General features: G+C 40.0%; 1 pseudogene; it reads left to right on the plus strand.

The window, feature by feature from the left end:
* Positions 1–4,893: 4,893 nt before the first annotated feature.
* LOC136158225 (protocadherin alpha-1-like) lies at positions 4,894–6,844 on the plus strand (annotated as a pseudogene).
* The last annotated feature ends 1,626 nt before the right edge of the window (positions 6,845–8,470 follow it).

An 8,470-nucleotide genomic window follows, 5' to 3' on the forward strand; every position in this document is an offset into this window, starting at 1 on the left:
TTGATTTCCACAGCTGTATAACAACTTCTAAAATAGGATACACTGGTTCCTTCTAATTTTTACTGTTTTAAAAAATTGCTTGAGGTGTTATAGTTCCTTTACCATTCCATATAATCTTGTTTATGTCTATAGAAAATCTTGTTGAGGTTTTGGTAGAAATTGTGCTAAATCCATATGTTAATTCAGGAAAAAATGACATCTCCCCATAGCATATTGAGTCATCCAATTCATGAACACAGTAGAAATCCCCGCTTATTTAGATATTCTTCCATTTCTTTTATCAGTGTTTTGTTGTTTTCAGAATATGGTATACATTTACACCTAAGTATCTTTTTTGAGCTAACATAGGTACTTTGTATTTTAAATTTAATTTTGGTATGTATATTTTCATTGTTAGTATATGGAAATATATTCATTTTTGTATGTTTGTTTTCTGTGACATTGCTGAACTGACTTTTCTAGGAGGTTTTTAAAAATTCCTTGAGGTTTTAATGTATACAGTTGTGTTATCTGTAATTAGGGACAGCTTTGTTTTTCTCATCCATATGCCTCTTATTTCCTTTTCTTGCTTTATTGCACAGAGTAGAGCTTCCTGCACTATGCTAAAAAGAGTAGTGAGACCAGACATTTGGCTTTGTTTCCAGTCAGAGATTGAGGCATTCAGTTCTTCACAATTAAGTGTTTTCTGGAATCAAGATTGCCGGGAGAAATACCAGTAACCTCATATATGCAGATGATACCACCTTTATGGCAGAAAGTAAAGAGGAACTAAAGAGCCTCTTCCTTAAAGTGAACATTTAAAAAATGAAGATCATGGCATCCAGTCCCATTACTTCATGGCAAATAGAAGGGGAAGCAATGGAAACTGTGACAGACTTTCTTTTCTTGGGCTCCAAAATAACTTTGGATGATGACTGCAGCCATGAAATTAAAAGACACTTGTTCCTTGGAAGAAAAGCCGTAACAAATCTAGACAGCATGTTGAAAAGCAGAGACATCACTTTGCCGACAAAGGTCCATCTAGTCAAAGCTATGGTTTTTGCAGTAGTCATGTATGGATGTGAGAGTTGGACCATAAAGAAAGCTGAGGGCCAAACCCACATCTCTTATGTCTCCTGCATTGGCAGGTGGGCTCTTTAGCACTAGCACCTCCTGGGAAAACAGGATATCCTCATGAATTATACCCTTACTGGACACCACATACAAAAATTAACTCAAATAGATCCATGACCTAAATGTAAGACTTAAAACTGTAAAATACTTAGCTGAATACATGGCAAAAGCTTCATGACTTTCAGTTTGGTGATGATTCCCTGTATGTGCTACAGGCAACAAAATAAGAAATAGACAAATTAGACTCCTGATGCTTTTCAACTGTGGTGCTGGAGAAGACTCCTGAGGGTCCCTTGGACTGCAAGGAGATAAAACCAATCAATCCTAAAGGAAATCAGTCCTGAATATTCATTGGAAGGACTGATGCTGAAGCTGAAGCTCCAATACTTTGGTCCCCTGATACAAAGAGCTGACTCATTGATAAAGACCCTGATGTTGGAAAAGATTGAAGACAGGAGGAGAAGGGGACGACAGAGGATGAGATAGTTGGATGGCATCACCGACTTGATGGACATGAGTTTGAGCAAGTTCCGGGAGATGGTGATGGACAGGGAAGCCTGGTGTGCTGCAGTCCACAGGGTTGCAAAGAGTCGGATATGACTAAGGGACTAAACTTTCTATAGGCTTATCATGGATGCACTTTATCAAGTTGAGAAAGTTCTATGGTTTTTGAGGAAAAGTCAGATATAATTTTTATATTTGTTCATGTTTAGGTAAAGTGTATTTTCCCTCTGACCTCTTTCAGGATTTTTTAAATTAAACTTTTTATTTTGAGATAATTGTACATTCAGATTTAGTTGTAAGTTATAATACAGAGAGATCTTGTGTACCTTTCACCCAGTTTCCCCTGATGATAACATAGAGTAAAACTGTAGTACAATAATAGAATTTTAATTTAATCTTTGATTTTCTATAATGTGAGACTGATATGCCTAGATGTAGATATTTTGGCATTTATTCTGCTTAGTATTATCTGAGCTTCCTGGATCTGTGATTTGATGTCTGAAATTAATTTGGAGGAGATTCTCAGTCATTATTATTTCAAATATTTCTTTTTCTTTTCTCTCTTCTCCTAGTACTCTCATTATGTGCATGTTATACTTTTTAAAATTTGGCCCACTGTCCTTTGATTTTATGTTCTGTTTTTTAAAACCTTTTTACTCTTTGCTTATTGTTTTCTGAGGAATCTATTGATACATCTTCTAGCTCAGAGATTCTTTCCTCATCCATGTCCAACTGATTAATGAAGATCAAAGTCATCATTAGTCATCAAAGTCATCTTTCATTTCCGTTACATTTTTTAAAAAATCTCTAATATTTCTTTTTGGTTCTTCCTTAGGACTTCCATCTCTCTGTTTACATTGCCCATCTCTTCTGTTCTTACATATTGTCTATTTTATCCATTGGAGTCATTAGTATATTAATCATAGTTGATTTGAATTCCCAATCTGATAATCTCAACATTCCTGTCATGTCTGGTTCTGATGTTTGCTCTGCTCTTCAAATTATGGAGTTTTTCCCCCCCTTTTGGTATACCTCATAATTTTTTGTTGATAGTTGGACATAATATAACTGGTAAAAAGAACTTTTATAACTAGTCTAATTATAATGAGGTGGTGAGGTGTGGGGAGAAGGGAAACATTCTATAGTCCTATGATTAGGTCTCAGTCTTTTAGTGACCTTATGCTTCTGCACTATGAACTTCACAGGTGTTTCTCATTCCCTCCACCACAGGTCAGACAGGATAGCTAGAATGCCCTGGAATTGGGTGTTTTTCTTCTCTCTTATGGAAGGTTAGATTTTTAGTATATGTGCTGCCGAAGAGTTAGAGTCTGCTGGAATTGGGTATTTCTGTTCCTTCAGATCAGTTAGGCTCTGATAATAAACAATAAATAATTAAACTTCCATTAATTAGTTTCCCCTGAGGGAAAACCTCATTAAGAAGCAAAGAGTACTCTGGGTATTTCACAATGGTTCCTTTTCCCCTCCCACTGCCAGAAACATGAGGGGATTTTTTCTTGATATTTACTGCAGGAATCTGGTCATGCTCTGGGAGATAAATTTCAAAACATTTTTGCCCTCCTCCACCTCAAACTGCTTCCCCCTAGATTTTTCAACTCTGAGACTCTAATACATTGAGCCTCCAGCAATTTATGCATTACAATTCAAATACTCCTGCTCCAGCTCTGATTCCCATAGTGGCTATTGCTCTTGGGTCTCTGTGTCAGTAATCTCTGACTTTCTGTATTTCCCTATTTCTTTTATTTTGGGGGCAGTGGTTTGCCCTGTGTCCTTCCTTCTCTTACATATCCAAAAGAGATTGTTGACTTTTTTTCAGTCTGCTCAATTTTTGTTGTTAGGATGCAGTGGTGATTTCAAAGCCTCTTACATTCAGAACTAGAAACTGGAAATCCTTGATAGTGTCTTTTGATGGAAAAATTATTTTTCAACTTTTTTTGGAGTCTAATTTGTCTATTTCTTATTTTGTTGCCTGTAGCACATACAGGGAATCATCACCAAACTGAAAGTCATGAAGCTTTTGCCATGTATTCAGCTAAGTATTTTACAGTTTTAAGTCTTACATTTAGGTCATGGATCTATTTGAGTTAATTTTTGTATGTGGTGTCCAGTAAGGGTATAGCTCATGAGGATATCCTGTTTTCCCAGGAGGTGCTAGTGCTAAAGAGCCCACCTGCCAATGCAGGAGACATAAGAGATATGGGTTTGATCCCTGGGTCAGAAGATCCCCTGGAGGAGGGCATGGCAACCCACTCCAGTCGTCTTGCCTGGAGAATCCCGTGGACAGAGGAGCCTGCTGGGCTACAGTCCATAGGGTCACAAAGAATCAGACATAACTGAAGCAACTTAGCATATCCTGTTTTCCCAGCACCATTTGTTAAAAAGACTATTTTTTCTCCCCTTGAATGGTCTTAGCACTTTTGTTGAAAATTGTTTGACCATATATGTAAGAATTTCTTTCTGGGTTCTTTTTTTCTATCCCATTGGTCTATGCATCTGTATTTATGACAGTAACACAGTTTTGATTACTGTAGCTTTGTATTAAGTTTTGAAATCAAGATGTGTGAGTCTTCTGGCTTTGTTCTTTTTCAGGATTATTTTGGCTATTTATGGTCCCTTGAGATTCTCTATGTTTCTATATGCATGCCTGCTAAGTCGCTTCAGTTGTGTCCAACTCTTTACAATGCTATGTACTGCAGCCCACCAGGCTCCTCTGTCCATGGGATTCTCCAGGCAAGAAGACTGGAGTGTGTTGCTATGCCCTCCTCAGGGGAATCTTTCTGACCCAGGGATGGAACCTGTGTCTCCTACATCTCCTGCATTGGCAGGCAGGTTCTTTACTACTAGTGCCATGTGGGAAGCCTATGTTTCCATACATTGCTGCTGCTGCTAAGTTGCTTCAGTCATGTCTGACTCTTTGTGACCCTATGGACTGTAGCTCATCAAGCTCCTCTGTCCATGGGGATTCTCCAGGCAAGAAGACTGGAGTGGGTTGCTGTGCCCTCTTCCAGGGGATCTTCCCGACCCAGGAATCGAACCCGAGTCTTCTGTATTGCAGGCAGATTCTTTACCACTGAGTCACCAAGGAAGCTCATGTTTCCATATACTAATCACCAAAAACTAAAGAAGGAAACTCCATTTTGTCACCACCAGAGAGAAGACAAAAACTGTAAAGAGATAATTTATCTCAAACATGAAGCTTTAAAAAAGCAAGATCTTAAAGTAAAGTGAGAGTGACAGGAAAGGCGTAGTGCTTTTTCAATGCTATTTTCAAGGAGAGGTGACCAGGGACGCCAGTGCCTGCTGCTCTCACTTCTACTCCTTACAGCCTGAGGGACAGGCAGTGGCCAGATTCATTCTCCGTCCCTGAGGAAGCCAAACACAGCACCTTTGTGGGTCGCATCGCCCACAGGACCTGGAGCTGGAGCTGGCGGAGCTGGTGCCTTTCCTGTTCTGGGTTGCATCCAAAGGCCACAGGGAACTACTGAAGATGAATCTGTAGAATGGCATTTTGTTTGTGAATTCTCGGATCCATTGGGAGAAGCTGTGTGGACAGAGGGCGAAATGTAGTATCCACCTGGAGGTAATCGTGGATAGGCCGCCTCAGGTTTTCCATGTGGATGTGGAGATGCATGTTTTGATAAAAATCCTCTGGTCTTTGGAGCAAGAGAAACAGGTTAATTTATTTCTGAATCTAGACTGCTGGATTCGCGTTTCCCGATAGAGGGCGCTGCTATCACAGACATTGGTACCAATGCTATTCTAACCCTCAGCTCCAGGGTTTATTTCTCTTTGGGTGTACAGGCACGTGGTGAACTAAGTCACTTTAACCTGAATTGAAGTCTTTGGATAAGAAGAAACACCAGAACTTCGTTTATTATTGACAGCCACTGGGACGGGAGCAAACCAGAACTAGAAGGTACAGTTCAGCTGCTGATCACGGTGCTCGACGCTCCATTGTTTGCCCAGGACGTGTACACAGTGTACTTATTAGAGACTATAGCAAATGGAACATTAGTGATCACATTAAACACCTGTGACGCTGATGAAGGTATAAATGGTGAAACTGCCTTTTCCTTTGGCAATGATATCCCTCTTGACATAAAAAGAAACAAAAAGCTTCAAAATTGATTCCAGCTCAGGGGAAATTAGGCTAATTGGTAGACTGAATATGAAGAAATGACACCCTACAAAATTCAGGTGAAAGCAGCTGATAAAGGAGGTCCTCCAATATCAAATGACTGCAAGGTTTTAGTGAGTGCTGGATGTAAATGATAATACTTTTTACCAGTCAGAGGGGACCCTCCACTCTGCACTGTCATTGCCTTCATCTCCTTGTCCAACTGTGACTGTGGTGTCAATGGGTAGGTGACCTGCACCCTGAGGCCTCATATCCCCTTCAAGCTGGTGTCCATCTATGAGAATTCATTGGTGCTGGACAGCACCCTGGACTGTGAAAGTGTGTCGAAATATGTGGTGGTGGTGACTGTAAGGTGCTCACCTTCCCTGTCGACCATGACCAGCGTGTTCGTGGAGGTGGCCAAAGTGAACTGCAACATGCCTGTGCTGCTGCCTCCCAAGCTGGATGACTGGGCCATGCGGTGAGCCAGCTGGTGGCAGGGTAGGTGGGTGCCGGCCACATGGTGGCGAAGGTGCACACAGTGGAAGTGGACTGGGCTACAACACATGGCCGTCTTAAGGACTTGGGGCTACCACGCGTGGCTGTCATACGAGCTGTAGCTAATGGTGGGTGGCGAGCACAGCTGTACACTGGTGAAATCCGCACAACGCACGCCCTGGACAAGGCAGACGCACTGCGCCTGCTGCTGCTGGTGAAAGATGAGGGTAAGCCGGGCTGAGGGCCCCAGCTACCATGCTAAAGGACAGCAGCTGGGCGCCCAAGGCCTCTGTGTGGGTTTCGACGGGCATCGCTGGAGCGGAAATGGTGTTAAGTGGATGTGAACGTTTATCTGACCATCGCCATCTGCGCGGTGTCCAGCCTGTTGATGTCATGCTGCTGCTGTACACGGCGCTGTGCTGCTCCGTGCGGCCCAGCGAGGGTGCATGTGGCCCACGAAGCCCAAGCTGATGTGCTCCGTCATGGTGGGGAGCTGGTCTTGCTCTCAGCAGACGCAGCAGGGGGTGGGTGCTCTGGGGAGGGCCGCCCAACACTGACCTCATGGCTTTCAGCTCCGTCTTTGTTCAGGTCTGAACATGTTGGGAGTAAATGAACATCCAGAAACAAATTCGGATCTTTCTGGTAATGTAAATTCAACTCCCAAGCTTTAGGTTTAGTTTTTAAAATTTTTAACTTATCTAACCATCTTTTCAAATGTCACTTTAAAAACTGTATTCCAAGTGTTCTGACTAAAGTCAGAACAAATCTTACCGTTTATTGTAGATCTTTATTCTATTACATATGGCTGAATCTTGAATGGAACTTGGAATCAAACAACAAGCACATATAGGGACAAATCATATTCCTTGGTTTAAATAGCAGGATACTTTTGAAAGAAATACTGAAATATTGAGTAGGTTTGAGCATATTTAACATAGGATCTTAATGTAGTAAAATACAGTGACATTTTCAAGTTTATATCTCACAATGAAATGTCAAGCTCTGGACAAAAAATTATAGGCAAATTTTTAGAAACCATCTGCCTTTACTTAACATTTTAAGTTTCAAAGTGGGCAATTTAAAAAATCATTTTAAGCAAAAGTAATTTAAAATATATTTTTAGGATGATATTTTAATTTTTATATTAAAATATACAGTTATTTTTTGGTTGCCATTATGGTCACTATCCTGATGCCAATGACTTTGAGTTCTGGTTCTAGAAAGCTTGATGTGGAATGAATTTGTTATTATAGGATCATTGACTAGGAAACACTTACTGAGCACCTTCCATTTACTCACAAATGTTCTAAGACACTTTATTTTTACTTCTCTCAACCTTTCCAATAACTTTGTGAAGTGCATACTTGTTTCTGCTGTAAGCTCAAACAGTTGATTACTGATCATTATGTGAGGGTTTAGCAATATACTGAAGAGTATGTGTGATTAGTTTTGCAAAACCAGCTGAAACATATTTGTTAAAAATATTATACTTGCTACTCACTAAGTCAAGAGCATAATGTTAAATTTTATTTCCTATGTTTAATTCTGAAGTTACACAAGCATTAAATGAACATATTTTTGTCTGCAAACATTCAAATAAACATACAGAAAACATCCTATGAAAGTCCCCTTATAGAAGCATTCTATAAGAAGTTAGTAAAATTTAGTAGTTAAGTTTCTAGAGATTTGAACTGATATAGAGCTGTTGCTTAGAGTGTTTCAAAAAACAGGTGGTGAGCATGTTTCTGCAACTTTTCAAATATTAATTATCACCCCCCCCAGGCTTCTGGCAAAAATCAGCAAAATAATAATAATAATAATTTTAAAGTCATATTGCCAAGTTTCCAGCTCCTTTAAATATGAGGTAAACTTTGCAAGATTATAAAGTTGAGAAAGATAAACTGAATCACAAAAGAATTTCTCTTCCCTAATTCAAACTACCTATGTGCCCATGTCGAGGCTTAGGAATTTCTCTAGGGACACTCAATATATTTACTGATGGATCCATGCCACAAGCACAGACAGAAAGCCTACTGCATACTAAGTCCTGCTGTAGAAACTAGGGACCTAGCAAGAGTGAAACAAGATAAGTAAGGTCCCTGACTTCAAGGTGATCACACTGTAACCTATTTAAAATCACAATTGTGTTATGAAAAGACTTGGATTCGGGGTAATATTGCCTTTTCAGTTTTCTTTGTCTATACAAATTGTCTTATAAAG

This window comes from Muntiacus reevesi, chromosome 1 (genome assembly GCF_963930625.1).
Source record: "Muntiacus reevesi chromosome 1, mMunRee1.1, whole genome shotgun sequence".
NCBI classification, from domain to species: domain Eukaryota; kingdom Metazoa; phylum Chordata; class Mammalia; order Artiodactyla; family Cervidae; genus Muntiacus; species Muntiacus reevesi.